Source organism: Macrotis lagotis, chromosome X (genome assembly GCF_037893015.1).
Source record: "Macrotis lagotis isolate mMagLag1 chromosome X, bilby.v1.9.chrom.fasta, whole genome shotgun sequence".
Taxonomy (NCBI): Eukaryota; Metazoa; Chordata; class Mammalia; order Peramelemorphia; family Peramelidae; genus Macrotis; species Macrotis lagotis.
In genome coordinates, this window is record NC_133666.1 from 538,019,270 (window position 1) to 538,040,118 (window position 20,849).

Sequence of the window (20,849 nt, forward strand, 5' to 3'; positions counted from 1 at the left end):
TTAAGCTATATGTGAGATGGTTTGGGATCTCTCTTGAAGTCTGGCCATAGACTAGGATGTTTTTCTGATCAGTACTGAGCAAAATGGTCTGGTTAGTTTCCTTTTTCTGTATGCCATACTTTTATTGCTTCTAATAACATAAGATCTTCTATGCTCTGAAGGTAATGCTTGCTTTGAAATTAATAATATATGATATTATTACATAATAATATATTAATAATGGGACCTAATATATTTTTGCAGTTGATTTAAATTGAAGTTGCAATGAAATATGACCTCCAGATATTTTCCACATGAATTGCTATTAAGCCAAATCTCCTCAGTCTTTCACTTGTGCAGATGATTTTGTATTCAACTGTAGAACTTTGCTATTAAAAGTGTAATGAAAAGAGGACTGGATTTAGTCAAGTCAATTCAACAAATATTTAGGAAATACTGTATGTCAGTCACTGAACTAGGAAAGAGCTTGAAATACAAATATAAGCAGAAGGAATGACAGTCCCTGTCTTCAAGATATTTGGGGATAGCTACTACATATAAGTGAGCTGATTCTGTGCTTGTGGCTTGTGGGGCAGAAGGGGATACAGAAAGTCCAATAATAATCTTCAAACCCAGTTTTTGCCACCAGCAAGTTCTATGACCTTGGCTCAATCACTTAATTTTTGTTAACTTCAGGTTCTTCATCTGTCAAATGGGATTTATTTTTTGCATTCATTTCAATTTTATCTAAAATTATAGGATCATAGATTAAAAGAAGAAAGCACTCCCGAGACTGTCCCATTTTGAAGATGAGAAAAGTTAAACTCAAGAAAGATGTGACTTGCTAATGGTCTTATAGGTAGTAAGCATCCATACATAGTTTTGTGAGGAATGTGCTTTGCAAATATGAATATACTTTATAATTATTGCTGATAACAAAAGCTCCAAATCAACTTGCTTCCATTGAGTTCAATGTGAGGTAATTAGGGTAGTAATAATATTGCAGCATATAGCTGGAACCCCTGTTTCAGAACTAAACAAACAGAATACAACAAGAACATAACAAAATACTTAACTGAAACTGAATCTGGAGGGGGACATAACAAGCTAAGTGAAAAAAAGGAGAAATAGTTGAGTAACAGAATCATAGGTAATGAGCTTCAGTGACTTCAGAAGAGGTCAAATAGTACAATTTTCCTATTTTATAGATAAGGTTACTGGAACCTAAAGAGAAATGTTTTTCCGAAAATCACATAAACAACGTGGCAAATCCAAGATCCCACACCAACTTCTTCAACTCCAAATCTAGCATCCTTTTTTTGTTGTTTTAAAAAATTTTTAAATATTTATATCCATTTGTTACATGAATATTTCCAAGTTACAAGATTTCCCTCCATCCTACCTTCCCACTCCTCTCCCCTTAGTAGGGAACAGTCAGATTAGCATTTTACATACATATTTTGTTAAGCATATTTACAAATTAGTAATTTTTGGCATGAGGAATTAGGATTAAGGCAAAGAGATACATGAGAAAATTTTTATGAAGTATTCATCAGAGTCAGTAGGGGTGTTTTTTTTTCTGTGTGTTTTGTTTTTCTTCCTCTGGTTGGGGATAATATAGACTATTACAGTCTTATGCAGTTGCCCTACCTCTTTGGACTGTCAACAGGAATTCCTTCTATCAAGGCTGTTCATCCCAAAATGTTGATGTGTGCATTGTTCTCTTGGCACTATTCCCTTTGCTCAGCATCAGATGCCATGAGTCATTCCATACTTCTCTAGGGTCCGACCATTTATGGTTACTTATAGAACAGTAATATTCCATAGTATTCATGTACCATAACTTGTTTAGCCATTTCCCCAATTGATGGGCATCCCCTAAATTTCTAATTCTTTGCCACTACAAAAAGAGCTGCTATGAATATTTTGAAACATGTAGGAATTTTCCCATTTTTTATAATTTCTTCTGCATATAGCCCTAGAATTGGAATTGCTTCTAGATATAGTCCTAGAATTGGAATCGTTGTTCATATAAAGAAATGCTGGTGATTTATGTGGGTTTATTTTATATCCTGCTACTTTGATGAATTTGTTAATTCTTTCAAGGAGTTTTTTTAGATGATTTTCTCTTGTTCTCTTAAGAATACCATCATATCATCTGCAGAGTGAAAGTTTTACTTCCTCATTGCCAATTCCGATTCCTTCAATTTCTTTATCTTCTCTTATTGCTACTCCTAGCATTTCTAATAATATATTGAATAGTAATGATGATAATGGGCACCCTTGTTTCACCCCTGATTTTATTGGGAATGCTCTGAGTTTGTTTCCATTACATATAATATTTGTTGATGGCTTTAGATAGATACTATTTATTATTTTAAGGGGAAACTCCATTCATTCCTAAACTTTCAAGTATCTTTAATAGGAATGGATGTTTATTTTATCAAAGATTTTTTCAGCATCTATTGAGATAATCATATGATTTCTGTAGGTTTTACTATTGATATTTTAACTATGTTGAATATTTTCCTAATGTTTAACCATCCCTGCCTGCCTGGTATGTCCCCATCCCCTGATCATGGTATATTATCCTGCTAATAACTTACTGTAGTCTCATTGCTAAAATTTTATTTAAGATTTTTGCATCAACATTCGTTAGTGAGATTGGTCTATAATTTTGTCTGTTTTTGTTCTTCCTGGTTTAGGTATCAGCACCATGTTGGTGTCATAAAAGGAGTTTGGCAGAACTCCTTCTTCTCCTACTTTTAAAAATAGTTTTTATAGAATAAGAATTAATTGTTCCTTAAATATTTGGTAGAATTCACTTGTAAATTCATCTGAACCTGAAGACTTTTTTCTTAGGTAGTTTATTGATGATTTCTTCAATTTCTTTTTCTGAAATAGGGTTAGTTAAGTAATTTATTTCCTCTTCTGTTAGTCTGGGCAATTTGTATTTTTGTAAATATCATTTCATTCATGTTGTCCAATTTATTGGCATATAGTTCTGTTAAAGTAGCTCTGAATTATCTCTTTAATTTTCTCCTCATTGGTAGTTAGTTAACCCTTTTCATTTTTGATGTTGGTAATTTGATTAACTTCTTTCTTTTTTTAATTCAAATTAACCAGAGGTTTTGACTATTTTATTGACCAGTATCCTTTATATCAACTGCCTTATCTATTCGTATAAATAGGTGTGACTGTTTACAAGTTACTAGGAGATTACAGTCTAAAGTCTAATCTCTTCCAATACCACTATATGGGGGAAAGTGACAGAAACTCAGGTGCTACAGGGGTAAAATACAGAAAATTTACAGAAGCTTGGTACATAGCCATTGACACTTGGCTTCTGTGAATTAGGAATCCAGGGAAACTTTGGGTGTGAGCACTGACCTTGGCTTTCCTAGGATACCAGCTATGATTAGTTACTATTGTAAGGCAAATGTGTTAATAGGAAGAAAGATAATCTAATTCATTTGATAATATATAGAAGAAATTAAGAATTAAAATGTAATGATACTATCATCTTAATTTTGTCTGTGGAAAGATTTCTCTGTCTAAATATTTTAGAAGACTTTGGGGTAGAAGAAAGAAAAATCTGTCTCTTTTCCTGGGTAAAACATTTCCCATTTTCCCCTTTGGCTTTTATTCTTTGTCTCCTTGTTATATTGTTCAGTGATTCATCTGTAACCTAGTACTGGATAGTTTATATTTTAAAATCTTACTTCATCTGCCACACATTGGAGATTTTTGACAAAGATCATACTTAATTAAATTTATCCTTAGAAAACATGGCTTTAATATTGTAATGCCTTTGGTCTCCTATTCTCAGATGCTAGAATGTCTTGATGTATTTAATACCTGACTTTTGAGATGACATGAAAATAATGCTGCCATATCACTTTCTCTTATGTATCCAGGGACTGTAGATCTCTGGCTCAAAACACAAATCATGTCAATTGCTACATAGAAATACAACTTATGAGACTTAATTCTTTATTGTTGTAGACTATTGTTGTCTATATCAAATAACAATAAATAGTAAAATATGTAATAACATGGAACTATCAATATAAAATAATATGTTCAAATGAAGATTCAAAAAAATTATTCAGAAGGCAGATGTTTACTGTCTTCCTTATAGTTTAATTCTTTTTATTATATATTTATAAATACGCATTATATGTACATATTCACTTTATATATATAAATATATATGTGTGTATATAAAATTTCATCTTTGTTTTCTTCTATTGAAGAAAACAACCCTTTAACCTAATTTTTGAAGTGCTTTGTAACCAAAGCCTTTGAATATATTTCAAAGGTTAAATGTTAAGTTAAAGCTTTTGAGAAAAAAAATCATGTGGAAATAATTAGTATTTTAGAATTGATTGTCCCTGGGGTACCAGTTAATATAGGAACCAGAACAAAACAGAACACTATTATTATACTGGACTAAACCTTTCAAATGAGAGAATTTATGTTTGGCTTATGTTTATGTTCTGGGTATGAGCAAGGTAAAATAATTTTTTTTGTTGTTTTTGCAAGGCAATGGGGTTAAGTGACTTGCCCAAAGTTACACAGCTAAGTAATTATTAAGTATCTGAGGCCTGATTTGAATTTAAGCTCACCTGATTCCAGGGTCAGTGCTCCATCCACACTGTACCACCTAGCTGCCCCAAGGTAAAATAATTAATGTGTCAGAAAAGAAGTATATTAAGCAAGATAACTCAGATGGAAATATATTCATTATTATTTATCATCTCATGAACTGCCTCTGCTATACATACACACATATTAACATATATGTATAAACACCCTCTTAAATAATGGTTGTCATCAAAGAATGTAATAAATATATAAAAGAGAAAGAAATAAGCTGGTCAATTGTGGCAGTGAGTACCTCAGTTGTTCTATTGGTTACCATGTAGGATCAGAAGGAAATGAAGAGGACCCTCAGCAAATTGGGTATACTCTTGGGGGCAAATATATGGGGAGACATGGATGAGGGTTGAATGGGGAGGGGAAGCAGCAAATATGAAGGCTTGTGATCTGAATTGGAGACAACATTCAAATGAAAAACTCACAGATTTACTTAAGTATTTATACATAGATTTAGATCCAAAAATGAGACAGGCACTAGACCTATAATTTCATTGGTATAGGGTAAGAAAACTCCCTAGTGGGTCAATGAAGGTTAGCACCTTCTTAACTCATGCTTTGAGAATTCCACAGAGTTCTGAAGAGATTTTCTCCAGGCCACCCAACTAAAAGGTGACTGACATGAGATTTAAACCTAGTTCTTTCTGACTTTGAGACTTTCTCTCTCTTTCCACATTGCCCTTTCTTCTTTTTTTCTTCCTTGTTTTTCAGGATTTCCAAATATGACTGATTCACAATGGGGTTCATTTGATAATATAAAAATATTAACCTGACATTGAAATACTTTCAATTATGTTCTATAGAAAAAGAGAATTATACATGTCTTAGGACAGTCTTCATATTCTCTCTCCCTCTCTCCCTCCCTCTCTTCCCCATGTTGAAATAAAGAAATAATGCAGGAACACAGATATATTTCTTTATTTCCTTCAGCCATCAGAAATTTTTTTTACTTAATGATTTTTATAAGTTGGTCCATCAGGACCTTTTTTGATTTTTACCATTATTACTTTGCACTTAGAGCACATTATTTGAAAAATATTGTAATATGTGAATTTACAAAGTATGGAGAGAGTAGAGTACTCAGTCTTAATTAATATTATGGCTGCTGTGAAAGAGAAAATCCTCCATGAAAGAATTTCTTCATTTAAGAACATTAACTGGGGGTGGAACCAAGACGTCTACAGGAGAAGAGTCTCTCTTAGGTGCTCTCTCTCAAAACTTATAAAATAAGGACTCTAAATTTTTGAGAGACAGAACCCACAGAAAGATCCAGTGAGGCAGTTCTCCAGCCCAAGGTAACTTGGAAAATAGCAGAAAGGCTCAGCTCCACTGGGTTAGGGGATGGCCAACAGAGTGAAGGAGCTTCAGCCTCCCAGAGGCAGCCCCAGGGTGCTGGGAGCCATGACTCACCACAGTGGGAGCAGTTTCCTGACCTACACTCGGGAGGACCCGGCACAACTTGGAAGATCAGCCAGGGACCTCTGCCAGTGCAAGCTGTGAAAACCAGCCCTCAGGGTACTCAGTGAGCAGCTTGGCTGTGGCAGCCCAGATCCAGGAACTGGAAGCAGGTGGAGACGGTAAGCAGGAGCCTCCAGGCTTGAGTACTCAGCCTAGGTAGGGGAGAGGAGAGAGACTGCTGAGCTCTGTCCTCTGTCCCTGGAACAGGACTCTGGGTCTCTGACCACATTCAGATCCTGATCACAGTCTAGGCCCCCCATAGAACAACAGCCCCCCCCACCTCAGCCCCATGGCAGAGGGGTGCACTTGTGGTCATTCACAGATCAGGAGGTAGGACAGAGCTTCAGACACTGAGATCCTTGTGGGACTTGTCCCAATAAAACTCAAAACCTCAGGCATAGGCTGGGGAAATGAGTAGACAGAGAAAAAAAGAGGAACACCATTGAGAAATACTTTGTCTATGATCCCAAGAAGGATCACAATACTAAGTCAGAAGATGAGGAAGTCCAAGCTCCTGCATCTAAAGACTCCAAGAACAATGGAAATTGGACTCAGGCTATGACAGAGCTCAAAAAATATTTTGAAAATCAAGTGAGGGGGATAGAAGAAAAATTGGAAAAAGAAATGAAAGATATGCAGGAAAAACATGAAAAAAGTCAGCAGCTTAGTTAAGGATATTCAAAACAATGCTGAAGAAAATAGCATGTTAAAAACCAGCTTAGGCCAATCAGATAAAACAGCTCAAAAAGTTGTTGAGGAGAAGAGTGCTTTAAAAAAGAAGAATTGGCCAGATGGAAAAGGGGACAAGTAAGCTCTCTGAGGAAAACAAATCCTTCAGATCTAGAATGGACCTGAAGGAAGCTGCTGACTTTACAAGAAGTCAGGACACAATACTTCAAAACCAAAAGAATAAAAAATTAGAAAAATGTGAAACATCTCATTGAAAAAACAACTGATCTGGAAAACAGATTCAGGAAAGATAATTTAAAAATTATTGGGATACTTGAAAGTCATGATCAGAAAAGAGCCTCAACATCATTTTAAAGAATTCCTACAGGAAAATTGCCTAGATATCCTAGAAGCAGAGGGCAAAATAGAAATTGAGAAAATCCACCAGTCTCCCCTGGAAAGAGATCCAAAAAAACACCCCCCAGGAATATTATAGGCAAGTTCTAGAACTCACAAGTCAAAGAGAAAATATTACGAGCAGCCGGAAGGACACAATTCAAATATTGTGGAGCTGGTGCAGTTAGGATCACAGGACTTAGAAGCAACTACATTAAAGGCTCGTAGGGCTTGGACTATAATATGCTGAAAAGCAAAAGAGCTCAGAATGCAACTGAGAATCAACTACCCAGCAAAACTGAATGTCCTCTTCCAGGGAAAAAGATGGACTTTCAATGAACCAGGGGAAATTTCAAATGTTCCTGTTGAATGGCCAGAGCTGAACAGAAAGTTTGATCTTCAGGTACAGGACTCAGGTGAAGCATAGAGAGTGGAGGAGAAGGGGAAAATATGAGGGACTTTATGATGATGAACTACATGTATTCCTGCATAGAAAAATGATACTGATAATACTCATAGGAAACTTCTTATTTAATAGAGCAGGTAGAAGGAGTTTTTATGGATGAAGCACAAGAGAGAGCTGAGTTTGAAGATATATTATATTATAAAAATGGAGTCAATGGCTAAAAGGGAAATGTATTGGGAGTAAGAGAAAGGAGAGGTAGAATAGGCTAAGATATTTCATATAATAAGATTTTTTTTATTACAATGAACTATTGCAATGATATGGAAGGGGGGAAGGCGAGGGGGAATGAGGGAACCTTCACTCTTATCAGAGTTGGCTCAGAGAGGAAACAGCATATATACTTAATGGGGTATAGACATCTAGAGTAAGAAGGAGAGAAGAGGGACAGGGGAATGGGGAGGATGTGAGTGTTGGAGGAGAGGGTGGACCATGGGGGAGAGTGGTCAGACATAATACATTTTCTTTTTTACTTCTTGCAAGGGGCTGGGATTGGATGGCCTGTCTGGGACCACAGCGTCAGGTGGTTGCTGGGCTTTAGGGATGCCAGATGGGCTCAGGGCCTCTTGGCTCCAGGGCTGGTGATTAGTCTGCTGTGCCACTCAGCTACCCTACGGCACATTTAAGAAAAGGGACAGAGTGAAAGGAGAGAGAAAATATAGTGTGTGGTAGTGGGGAAGTACGAATGGAAAGAGTTGCAATCAGCAATGGCAACAGTGGAAAATTATGGAAGTAGCTTTTGTGATAGGCTTATGCTAAAGAATGTGGTCCACCTGCAGCAGAGCTGGTGGTGTTGGAACACAGACTGAAGCATTATTATTATTATTATTATTATTATTATTATTATTATTATTTTGGGGGGAGGTTTGGGGGTGGTTGGGGTTGGGTGGATTGCCCAGGGTCACACAGCTGAGTGATTGTTGGGTGTCTGAGACTGGATTTGGAACTGGGTGCTACTGACACTGGGGCCATTGCTTTGTCCTGTGTGCCACCTTGCCTCCCCTATTATTATTATTATTGTTGTTATTATTATTATTGTCATCATCATTTTATTTTACTTTGTTTTTTTCCTGGGTTTTTCAGGGCAGTGGGTTTAGGGTGGTTGTTGGATGTCTGGGGCCGGATTTGGGCTCAGGTGCTACTGATTCCAGGGCTGGTGCTCCATCCAATGTGCCACTTAGCTGCCCCTATTATTATTACTACTATTATTTTTTTAACTTAAATTTAAATTTTTTCCTCTTTCCTTTACCTTATTGTTCATGAGGGTCTTGTTTGGGGGGAGTGTGTATTATGTTTATTCTTAAACAAGAATATTTTAATAATGTATAAAATACATCATTTGTACAAAAATAAAATAAATATAAATTTAAAAAGAACATTAACTAATCAATCAATAAACATTTTTTTACTCCTAACTATGTTCTAGGCAAAAAAGATAAAAAAGAATCCTTGCTTTCAAGAAGCTTACAAACTGTTGGGGGATAATACATGCAAACATTCAAAGCAACAGGATAACTAGGAAAGAATATCAATGAGAGGGGCTGGAGAAGGCTTCCAGTAAAAGAAGGGGTTTTAGTTGGGACTTAAAACAAGCCAAGAGAACGTAGATTTGAGGAATGAATATTATTACAGGCATAGAAGACGTCCAGATAAAATGCCCAGAGCTGAGAGTTGAAACAGCAAGGAAGCAGGTGTTGTCAATGGATGGAAAAATACAAGTTGAAGAATAATGTCTAAGAAGATTGGAAAGATGGAAGGGGGCTAGGCTATATGAATGCCTAACAGAGTATTTTATATTTGATCTTGGAGGAGATAGGGAGCCACAGGAATTTACTGAGTAGGAGGAGGTGATAGTAGTGACATGATATGACTTGTATATTATTAAAATTATTTTAGCAGCTGAATGGAGGATGGAGTAGAGTGGGAAGAGATTTGAGAAAGACAGAACTGCCAGCAGGTTATTCCAATAGTCCAGGTGTGACCTGAGGAGGGCCTGCTGTAGAGTGGGTGACAGCATCAGAGAAGATATTTCTTAGATGGAATCATCAGACTTTGGCAAAGGATTGGATGTAATAGGATGTAATAGTGAGGAGTCCGGGATGATATATAAATGAATGACAAAAGCATTTATTAATTGTCTACCTCATGTTAATTTGGGAGTACACAATGAGGTTTCATTCCAATAATGCCCTAGCTGTTTAAATTTTTAAAAAGCAATGAAAAACATTTTCCTTACAGCAATTCTATGACCAAAGTATTACATGTCATTAAATTGGAGATTCAGTCCAGATTTTCAGACTTCAAAACCAGTTATTTTTTCCACCAAGCTGTGCTGCCTCAGTTGACATATATATGATAGAAATAGCAAGTTTTAACTAGTAGGTGATAGAAACCACCTATTGTAATTAAAACGTACCATTTAACAAGTAAGGGAATTGATTCCAGAGATATTAAATGACTTGCCCAAATGAGGCTAGTTAATTGGTGATGTTAAGAATAGGACATATGACTTCTTGTTCTTGACTGTTCTTTTTCCACTTCTTTCCACTTCACTGTTTTCTTTTCCATTATAGGACTGTAATGTTTTCTCTTGATTCAGTACCAATAGCAATTGCTAACTCTATTAATCACCTTTTTAAAATGACTGATTGTGTGTGTGTGTGTGTGTGTACTAACTTCCCTTATAAAATCCAATCTGCATTTGAACCTGACTACAAATGGAACTTTGAGAGAGGATAAAATTACATGTAATCTTTTTTTTTTTCCTTTTCAAAGATATTTTTCAAATGTTTCACCTTTGGTACTATCACCTACGAACAATTATAAATATTAAATGGTGTTATAGGTTAATGGACTGCTAATCATAGTCTGTTGTACCACAATTGGCCTTTCATGGCATTAAATGTCCAATAAAAATGCTCTTTGTTTTTTCAAGGTTATGATGATCTTCATTAAAGATGTAGGGAATTTGGTGATTTATAGATTGAGAGGCACATCAGAGTAATATTTATAGCTTATATGACTGAATGGGGACTAATTTACTGTTCTCACCTTGAAATTACTTGGTAAATGGCAAAGCATTATGTAAATAAGTTTTATTATTTTTACTTTTTTAAAGAGTTTTTTTCCTATTTCAGTGTTATTTGATTTTTCATCAAGTGAGGAGTTCCTCCATAGTCTGAAATCAAAGACTCCCTTATGCTAAATATTCTATAAGACATATTAAAATTATATTGGAGGGAAGCAATCTTAATCCTTTGCTTTATTATTTATAGAATTAACATGTTCAGGGAGAAAATTTATGGAAATGCTGGAGTCACTAGTTTCTATTCTTCCTTTAAAAAAAATCTTCAAATTTATACATTTTATTATAATGGCAGATAAGCATCTTTTTCAGTAAACTCTAGGTAAGCAGAGTAAAATAGAAATTTCTAAATTTGTAATTTATACTTATAGAAAGCTCTAATTTTTTTAAAAATCCTGGACAAAAAATAACTAGCTAAAAGAACTTACTTCTTCCTCCTCTTTTTCTTCTATTATCATTATCATCTTTTTTCATCATCTTCTTTTCCTCCTCTTCTGTTTACTTTAAATATAATTTAAAAAGTTAAAAATTAAATTTACTCTTCCTTTCAAAAGTAACATTAAGACATTTTTTCCCAATGTAGGTAATCAATTCTTCAAAGAGCAGTTTTTGATTAGGAAGGAAAATTGGAGTTTGTTTCTCTGTCTCTCATGTAGCTTCCCCTTCACATCTATTTTTCTTGCTGCATATTGAAAATCAAAGTAAGAAATATACTTTTATGCCAGTTTAGTTTCTAGCAAGGCATTTTCTGGCAACCCTTTTGAGAGAGTGAAATGTTTCTGTCTTTTCACCGCTGCTTAATTAGTATGGAACTTGTGGGTAATTCATTTGAGATGAATATGATGTATTGTCTATGTATGCTAGCCAATGACTTGAAAATATGCAAGATGTAGTATGCTTTGTAAAGATAGTTTCAAGTGAGATGATTTCCTATGTCCCCATTCTCTAATATGCCCTTTATGGAGAATGCTAATATCGCCTAAAAGACTGGTATGCATTCTTCATTTTATTTCAGTATCACCTAGATTGGTGACTGACAGCTCTGTGTAGCTTTCATCTAGAAGAGCTTGTAGTGATAAGGGGGATGTTTGATGATTCTAAACAAACCATGGTGATCAGTTTATAGGTCATTTCATCCTGATTTAATAATTAATGCTTTTCTTTTGATGGGTACTTAATGCTTATTGATTGATTGATATGATAACACATTTACAGTTGGATGGAGCTGGGGTGCAAATTGCCCCCAAAGAAGACTTAAATTTGCTTAGAGTTAAAGTTTTGCCAATCTAGGAAGCTCTGACTTATCTTTGGAAAAGGCATTGTCAATATACTCAGTTAATACCCAGACTGATTGATTATAGGTTCTGTAAATTTTTTCAAAACAGAAGCATTGTTTTCAACTGCTTACTAAAATTGAAATTGTATTACTTTGGGAAGATAAAATATTCTGATTTTTCTTAGATTCACTACATTGTAAGCTCCTCTATTAGATTATAAATTCTTTGAGGAAGGGACTGTTTTTAGCTTCTTTAATAAGATAAGAAGGTAAGGTCTAGATAATAGCAGCTAAGAGTTTGTTCATTCCTATAGACAAATTTCTCAACAAAGGATTTCCATTTCTATCCCTGTCAGGTTCTTGTAACCGAGAAGCTGGAGTTCCAAACAGAAAATGTTTCTTTTGTTTCATAGGACTAATAGTCCAGATGATCCCAAGGAGATAAAGAGGTTTCCAAGGCTCATTTACAGATTTCAGAGCTTTTGGGATGTACCAGGGGTGAGTCTAAGGATTTCAGGTTACAGGACCCACATTGTAGTACAACCGAACCATTAGGTACTCTTTCAACAATAGGAGAAAATCTATAAGACCTTAAAGAATAGGAAAAATGGAGTTTCAGTTGATTTTAACTTTATGTGTCTAATTTTCTCAGACCCTCTGTTTGACTTCTTTCTTCCTCATTTTGTTAACTGAATTGAATAATACAAGAAACAGAAGGGGAATTAGGTGAAAGCAATATAGAATGAGAAAAAAATTGAGGCTCCAAATAAAGGAGAAATGAAGAAAATGGGGTGGGCATAAAATTTAGTTCTAAATATGAAAAAATTTGAATTCTTTTCATCATTCCCTTCTTATTCCCCCATAGCTTTGTTTATCCATCCCAGAGAAAACCAGGTGGTACAGTGGATGGACCACTGAACTTGAAGTCAGGGGGATGTGATCTCACGTGTGTCTCTGAGTATATCATTTAACACATATCTGTCTCAGCTTTTTACTTTTAGCATGGTGATAATAATAGTACTTAGCTCCAGAGGATATTGTGAGGATCAAGTGAGATAACAGTTGTAAAAATGCTTAGTAGTGTGCTTGGTACCTAGTAGATCCTTAATAAAAGCTTGTTATCCACCCCCTTTCCTTCCAGGCTTTCCTGAACCACCCCCACCCAATAACTAGGGATTTTTTTTTTGGAATGAAGTAGAAATGTTAATATGTTTTTGTTAAACAACAAAAACAGCTAAAACTTGATTCCCTTATCTTGCTATTTTATTTATATCTCCCTTTTCTAGCCCAGATCCTTTTTAAAGTTAACACAGGAGAAACAGCTATGATATTTACTTAATAAATACTAGCCTTGCTGTTTACAAACCATTAGAAATAAATATCATCTTCCCTGGCAGGGCAGAGAGCAGCTGGTTTCTTTGATGTAGAGTCTTAGAGGGAAGAATAGCAATTTAATCCATAATCCAGACCTCCTCCCATTTTATAGCATGTTCAGCTTTTGCTAAAATCTTCAATGTAGCTAACACCACCCCAAATTCAAGGTCTAAATTAGTGTGCAATTTGTGCCATTCATTTCAAATCCACATTTTCAATTTTGCCACAGGAATTTTCTCTCTCCCTTGTATTTATGCCTTCCCCACTTATTTATCAGCCTCAGAACCTCAGTACCTCAGATACTGATTTGGAAGAAAATTCCTTGCCATAGATAATAATTATAAAAATTCATACTTCACAAAAATCACAGAATTTCAGAGTTGGAAGCAACTTCTAAAGTTATCTAAGTCTAACTCTTACCTGACAGAAAATCTTTTCTAGAGCCTTTCCAAGTCTCTCCCCTTTAGTCTTTGTCCATTGAACTCTAGTGATGAGGAAACCATTGACTCCCCAAGAAAACCTGTTCTTGAGACTTCTGGCCAAGATGTCAGAGAGAAGTCGGTCACTGTGCTAAGGTCTTCTACCTTTCCCCTCAGAATTAACATGAATCAAGCCTCTTTTTTTAAAGAAAGATTTTATTTATTTTGAGTTACAATTTTCCCCTTCTTGCTTCCCTCCCCCACCAGAAAGCATTCTGTTAGTCTTTACATTAGTTCCATGTTATATAGTGATCTCAGTTGGATGTGATGACAGAGAAATCATATCCTTAAGGAAGAAAAATAAAGTATGAGATTACATAGTAATTACATAGTAATATAACTTTTCCCCCCCTAATTTGATGGTAATAGTCTTTGTTCTTTGTTCAAAGTCCATATGAATCAAGCCTCTTAACAGAATTCAAAACCACAAAATCCAGAAAGAGAAAGGAGAAGAATATCTACAAACAAGGTCTGTTTCAGTGGAATGTCTTTGTGAGCAGGTGGGAGAGCAGTACAGCAGGCAGGAGAGCATCAGCACAGTGACTGGACATCAATTTGATCAGCTCCACTGGCCTGGAAGACAGGGCCATGTTCCCCATATTTTTAGCAGAGTTCCTGTGTTTCCAGTTGCCCCCCACCATCCCTGTGAAAGAAAGGTACTCCTCCCAGAAGAAACAACACCCCCCCCCCCTTAGGTATGGGAAGCAGATCTATCTCAGTACTGAGTGAATAATAAGATTAATGATCTAGCCTAAGGGTCCGACCCACAGTGTCTAAGGATAATTCAGAACCTGCTGCTCCCCCCACCCCAGGCCTAGGGAATAGGCCACAAATCAAGTTACAGACACTTCACAGAAAGTCTCTAGTACTCCCTACTGGCCAGCTCACTTGGAGTTACTGAGCCCAGTAAGCAAAGCCTCTAGAGTTTTCAAAATGAATGGTCTGTGAACCAGCCCCTCCCCCCTAGCACAATATCTTAGAAAGGCCAGTGGAAAGGGGGTGGTCCATTGAAAGCTACCTTGAAAACAAAGACCCTAACTCAGAGAGAGCTAGAACTTTGGAGGAAAATATGAATTGGTCTCAATCCTGAAAAGTCTTCTTAGAAGAGGTCAAGAAGGAGTTTAAAAATCAATTGGAAAAATTGGGAAAAGAAACTCAAGAGAAAATTAACAACTTGCAACAAGAAAACTAATCCTCAGAAAATACAACTGGACAAATGCAAAAAAAAAAATTCTTTCCAAACCTCAATGGGGCAAATGGAAAACTCCTTCAAAAATAGAATTGACCAATTGGAAAAGTAGTTGCAAAAGGTAAATGAAGAAAATTCTTCTCTTAAAAAAAAGGAATGGAAACTGTGGAAACTAATAACTCCATGAAACAATAAGAATCTGTTTAACAAAACCAAAAAATTGAAAAAATAGGAGAAAATGTATAATACCTCATCAGCAAAACCACTGACCTCAAGAATAGATTCAGGAAAGACAACTTAGAATCTTTGAGCATCCTGAAAACATTGAAGAGAAAAAAAAAAGCCTGGACTCAATTTTACAGAATTTAGTGATGGAAAATTGCCCTGATATCATGGAACCAGAGGACAAAATAGTTATTGAAAGAATATGTTGATTCCCTCCTGAAAGGGATCCTAAAATGAAAACACCAAGGAATATTGTGGTCAAATTCAAGAACTATCAGATAAAAGAGAAAATCCTGCAAGCAGATAGAAAGAAACAATTTAGATACCAAGGAGCCACAGCAAAGGATTACACAGGACCTGGCTGCAGTAACATTAAAGGATAAAAGGGCCTGGAGTGCAATATTCCAAATAGCAAGGGAACTTGGAATACAGCCAAGAATTCACTGTCTGGCAAAACTGAGCCTTCTCTTCCAGGGGAAAAGATGTCCATTTAATGAAATAGGAGACTTCCAAATTTTCCTGATGAAAAGACCAGAGCTAAATAGAAAATTTAGACTTCAAACAGCAGACTCAAGAGATATATGAAAAGGTAAAAAAGGGGAAAAGAAGCAAAACTGCTACCCAAATAAGATAAATGGCTAAACTCCTACCTGGGAGTCATAACTCTCAAGAATTGTAACTCAAGAGAGAATTAGAGAGAATATACTTAGCCAGGAATGATGGGCACTCATGACTTATCTGTGACTCTGATAGAATGATTTAAAAAAGGGGGGGCAGTAAAGAGGATGGAGGAGACTGGATGGGATAAATCACATTACATAAAGAGGTACAAAGGAGCTATTGCAACAGAGGGGGAGAAGGGAAGAGGTAAGAACTGCCTGAATCTTATTCTCATCAGATTTGGTTTAAATTAACATATACACACACTTGGAAAGAAGAAGGGGCAAAGGGAAAAGGGAAAGAAAGGGGAAGGGGTTAGAAATAAGGGGGAAACACATTGAAGGTGGTGGTATTCAGAAACAAAATACTGGAGGAAATGGATAAAGTGAACAAAAGGGGAGAATACATACAGAGTGAAGATGGCATGGAGGGCAATAAGGAGTTAGTTATTTTAACAGTAAATGGGATGAACTCTCCCATAAAACATAAGTGAATAGCTGTGTGGCTTGGGCAAGCCAATTAACCCCATTTGCCTTGCAAAAACTAAAAAAAAAAATAAGTGAATATCAGAGTGGATTAAAAATCAGAATCGTACAGTATGCTGCTTACAAGAAACTCATTTGAAGCAGAGAGATACATATAGAGAAAAGGTAAAAAGTTGGAGCACAATATATTTTGCTTCTGCTGAAGTGAAAAAAGCAGGGGTAGCAATCATTATCTCAGACAAAACAGCTACAAAAATAGATATCGATAAAAGAGATAAGGAAGGAACCTATATCCTCCTAAAAGATACCATAGACAATGAAGGAATTTCAATACTAAATATGTATGCACCAAGTAGTATAGCATTCATATTCTTAGAGGAGAAGGTGAATGAGTTACAGGAAGACATAGACAGCAAAACTCCACTGGAGGGAGACTTCAACCTCTCATTCTCAGATCTAGATAAATCTAATGATAAAATAAGAAGGAAGTTAAGGAGGTAAATAGAATGTTTAGACATGATAGACCTTTAGAAAATGCTTAGACATGATAGAGCTTTAGAGAAAATTGAACAGGAATAGAAAGTAATATACTTTTTTTTTTTTTTTCCTGCAGTACATGACACAAAAATTGACCATGTACTGGGGCATAAACAGAAAGGCAGAAATAGTGAATACATCTTTTCAGATCATAATGCAGTAAAAATCACATCCAATAATGGGCCATAGAGAGATAGAACTAAAACTAATTGGAAATAAACAACCTCATTTTACGGAATGAGTGGATCAAACAAGAAATTATAGAAAGGATTATTTTATCCTAGATGATGACAATAATGAGACAACAGACCAAACTTATGGGATACAGCCAAGGCAGTTGTCAGGGGATATATATATTATATATACATGAATATGTATATGTATATGTTTGTATATATACACAATTATGTATATGTGTATTATATATACATGAATATGTATGTATTCATGAATATACATGAATAAATTAAGAGAGAGAGGAAATCAATGAGCTAAACATGCAACTAAAAAATTAGAGAAAGAACAAATTAACAACCACCAATTAAATACCAAATTAGAAATTCTAATAATTAAAGGAGAAATTAATAAAATCTGAAACAAGAAAACTATTGAACTAATAATTAAAACCAAGAGTTGGTTTTGTGAAAAAATAACAATAAAATTGATAAACTTCTGATTAATTTGATAAAAAAAACAAATTGTTAATATCATAAATGAATGAGGAGGAAATTAAAGTATTAATTTGAAATTGTGCTGCCCAACTGTATGCTAATAAATTTAATAATCTAAGTGAAATGGATGAATATTTACAAAAATGTGTTGCCCAGGTTAAATGAAGAGGACATTAAATACCTAAATGACCCTATCTCAGGAAAAGAAATTCAACAAGCCATTATTGAACTCCCTAAGAAATAAATCTCCAGAGCCAGATGGATTCACAAGTGAATTCTATCAAATATTTAAGGAACAATTGGTTCCAATTCTATATGAACTCTTTGGCAAAATAGGTGAAGGCTGAACTCAGCCTAACTCTTTCTATGACACCAACATGGCACTGATACCTAAACCAGGAAGTGTCAAAAAAGAGAAAGAAAATTACAGACCTCTCTCCCTAATGAATATAGATGCAAAAATCTTAAATAAAATCTTAGCAAAGCAATTATAGAAAGTCATCACTAGGATACTACACTATGACCAAGCAGGATTTATCCCAGGAATGCAAGATTGGTTCAATATTAAGAAAACTGTTATAACAAACTTAACAGAAATCATATGATTATCTCAATAAATGCTGAAAAGGTCTTTGACAAAATACAGCAACCATTCTTACTAAAAACACTAAAGAATGTAGGAATGAATGGATTGTTCCTTAGAATAATTCAGATATCTATCTGAAACCATCAACAAGTTTTATATACATGGGGATAAGCTAGAGGTATTCCCAATAAGATCAGGGGTGAAACAAGAATGCCTGTTATCTCTATTACTATTCAATATTGTGTTAGAAATGTTAGCTTCAGCAATAAGAGAAGAAAAAGAAATTGACAGAATTAGAATTGGATAGGAAGAAATAAAACTTTCACTTTTTGTAGATACCTAGAGAATTCTAAAAAATCATCTAAAAACTACTTGAAACAATTAGCAACTTCAGCAAAATTGCAGGATATAAAATAAACTGTCTTAAATACTCAACATTTCTATATATTACTAGCAAAATACAGTAGCAAGAGCTAGAAAGAGAAATCCCCTTCCAAGTAAATTCAGACAACATAAAATACTTGGGAGTCTACCTGCCAAAGCAGACTCAGAAACTCTATGAAAACCATTACAAAACACTTCTCACACAAATAAAATCAGATTTAAATAACTGGGCAAACATCAACTGCTCATGGATAGGTCAAGCTCATATAATAAAAATGACAATTCTACCTAAATTAAACTACTTATTTAGTGTTTTACCAATCAAAATTTCAAAAAATTACTTTGAGCTAGAAAAAAAAATTGTAAGTAAATTCATATGGAGAAGAATTTCCAGTAATTTAATGAAAAAAAATACAAAAGAAGGTGGCTTAGCCCTAACATAACTAAAATTATACTATAAAACATCAATCATCAAAACTGTCTGGTATTGGCTAAAAAACAGAGTGGTGGATCTGTGGAATAGGTGTAAAAGAGATAGCAGGAAATGCTTATAGTAAACTACTGTTTGATAAACTCAAAGAGTCCAGATTTGGGATAAAAACTCTCTCTTTGATAAAAACAGGAAAATTGGAAGTTAGTATGGCAGAAACTTGGATTAGACCAACACCACACACCCCATACCAAGATAAGATCAAAGTGGATACAGGGTTTAGACATAAAAGACAATATTATAAGTAGACTAGGAGATCAAGCAATAGTTTACCTGTCAGATCTATGGAAAGGAAAACAGTTTATGATCAAGGAAGAGATAGAAAACATCATTAAAAACAAACTAGGTAATTTTTATTACATTAAGTTAAAAAGCTTTTGCACAGACAAACCCTCTGTAACCAAGATCAAAAGAAATGTAGTAAATTTGGAAACAATTTTTACAACTAGCATTTCTGACAAAGGACTCATTTCTAAAATATATAGAGAACTGAATCAACTTTATTAAAAAAAAAAACCAAGCCATTCCCCAATTGACAAATGGTTAAAGGATATGCAGAGGCAATTTACAGATGAGGAAATAAAAGCAATTCATAGTCATATGAAAAATTTCTCTAAATCATTACTTATTAGAGAAATGAAAATTAAAGCATTTTTGATGTACCACCCCACACCTCTCAGACTGGTTAATATGAGTGTCTTCCTTGCGTAGGGGCCATGCTAATCTTTTCTGTATCATTCCAATTTTAGTATATGTGCTTCTGAAGTGAGCACCAGACTGGTTAATATGACCAGAAATGACAATGATCAATGTAGGAAGGGATGTGGGAATTCTAGGACACTAATTCATTGTTGGTGGAGCTGTGAACTCATCCAATCTTTCTGGAGAGCAATTTGCAATTATGGCCAAAGGCAATAAAAATGTTCATACCCCTTAATCTATCATTATCACTACTGAGTCTCAATCCTGAAGAAATCATGAAAGGGTAAAAATATCACTTGTACAAAAATATTCATAGCAGCTCTGTTTGTGTTGGCAAAGAATTAGAAATTGAGTGAATGTCTATCAATTGAGTCAAGGCTGAACAAATTGTGTTGTATGTACATTTTGGAATACTATTGTTCTATTTAGGAACCAGGAGGGATTGAAATTCAGAGAAGCCTGGAAGGATTTGCATGAACTGATGCTGAGCAAGATGAGAAGAACAACATTGTATACCATAACAGCAACATGGGGTTGATCATCAATCATCATGGACTCGCTCATTCCATCAGTGCAACAATTAGAGACAATTTTAGGGTATCTGTGATGGAGAATACCCTCTGCATCCAAAGAAAGAATTGTGGAGTTTACACAAAGACCAAAGACCATATTACCTTTAATTTTAAAAAAGAAGTTAATTTATTATGTAATTTTGCTATCTCTTACAATTTATTTTCTCCTTTAGAATATCATTTTTCTCTCAACACATTCAGTTTTGATCAGTGTATAGCATGGAAACAATATAAAGACTACCAGATTGCCTTCTGTTGGGGGGGGGGGGGTTGGGGAGAGGGAAGTGAGATTAGGGAAAAATTGTAAAATTCAATAAAAATAAAAAACAAAAAATAAAAGCCTTTTTTGTCATGGATTACTCAAATAGTGATGAACTTCTTCCATATGGATCAGGCTTGAGGGAAACTATAGATTCCTCAGCATTACATTACTGATACTTCTGAGATTGAATTCACAACCACATTTGAGGTAATCGGCTTTGGATCATTTTATCCTTACCCGTGGGGAAC

At 35.0% G+C, this 20,849-nt stretch overlaps 1 protein-coding gene and 1 non-coding gene across 2 annotated transcripts in view; one reads left to right on the forward strand and one right to left on the reverse strand.

Moving 5' to 3' along the window:
* The window catches only part of CNBD1 (cyclic nucleotide binding domain containing 1), a 568,311-nt gene that overhangs the window by 87,903 nt on the left and 459,559 nt on the right, over positions 1-20,849 (forward strand). The window lies entirely within an intron of this gene.
* On the reverse strand, positions 19,735-19,838 carry LOC141503700 (U6 spliceosomal RNA). The gene has a single exon (XR_012473031.1). It is a non-coding gene; the product is annotated as a U6 spliceosomal RNA (small nuclear RNA).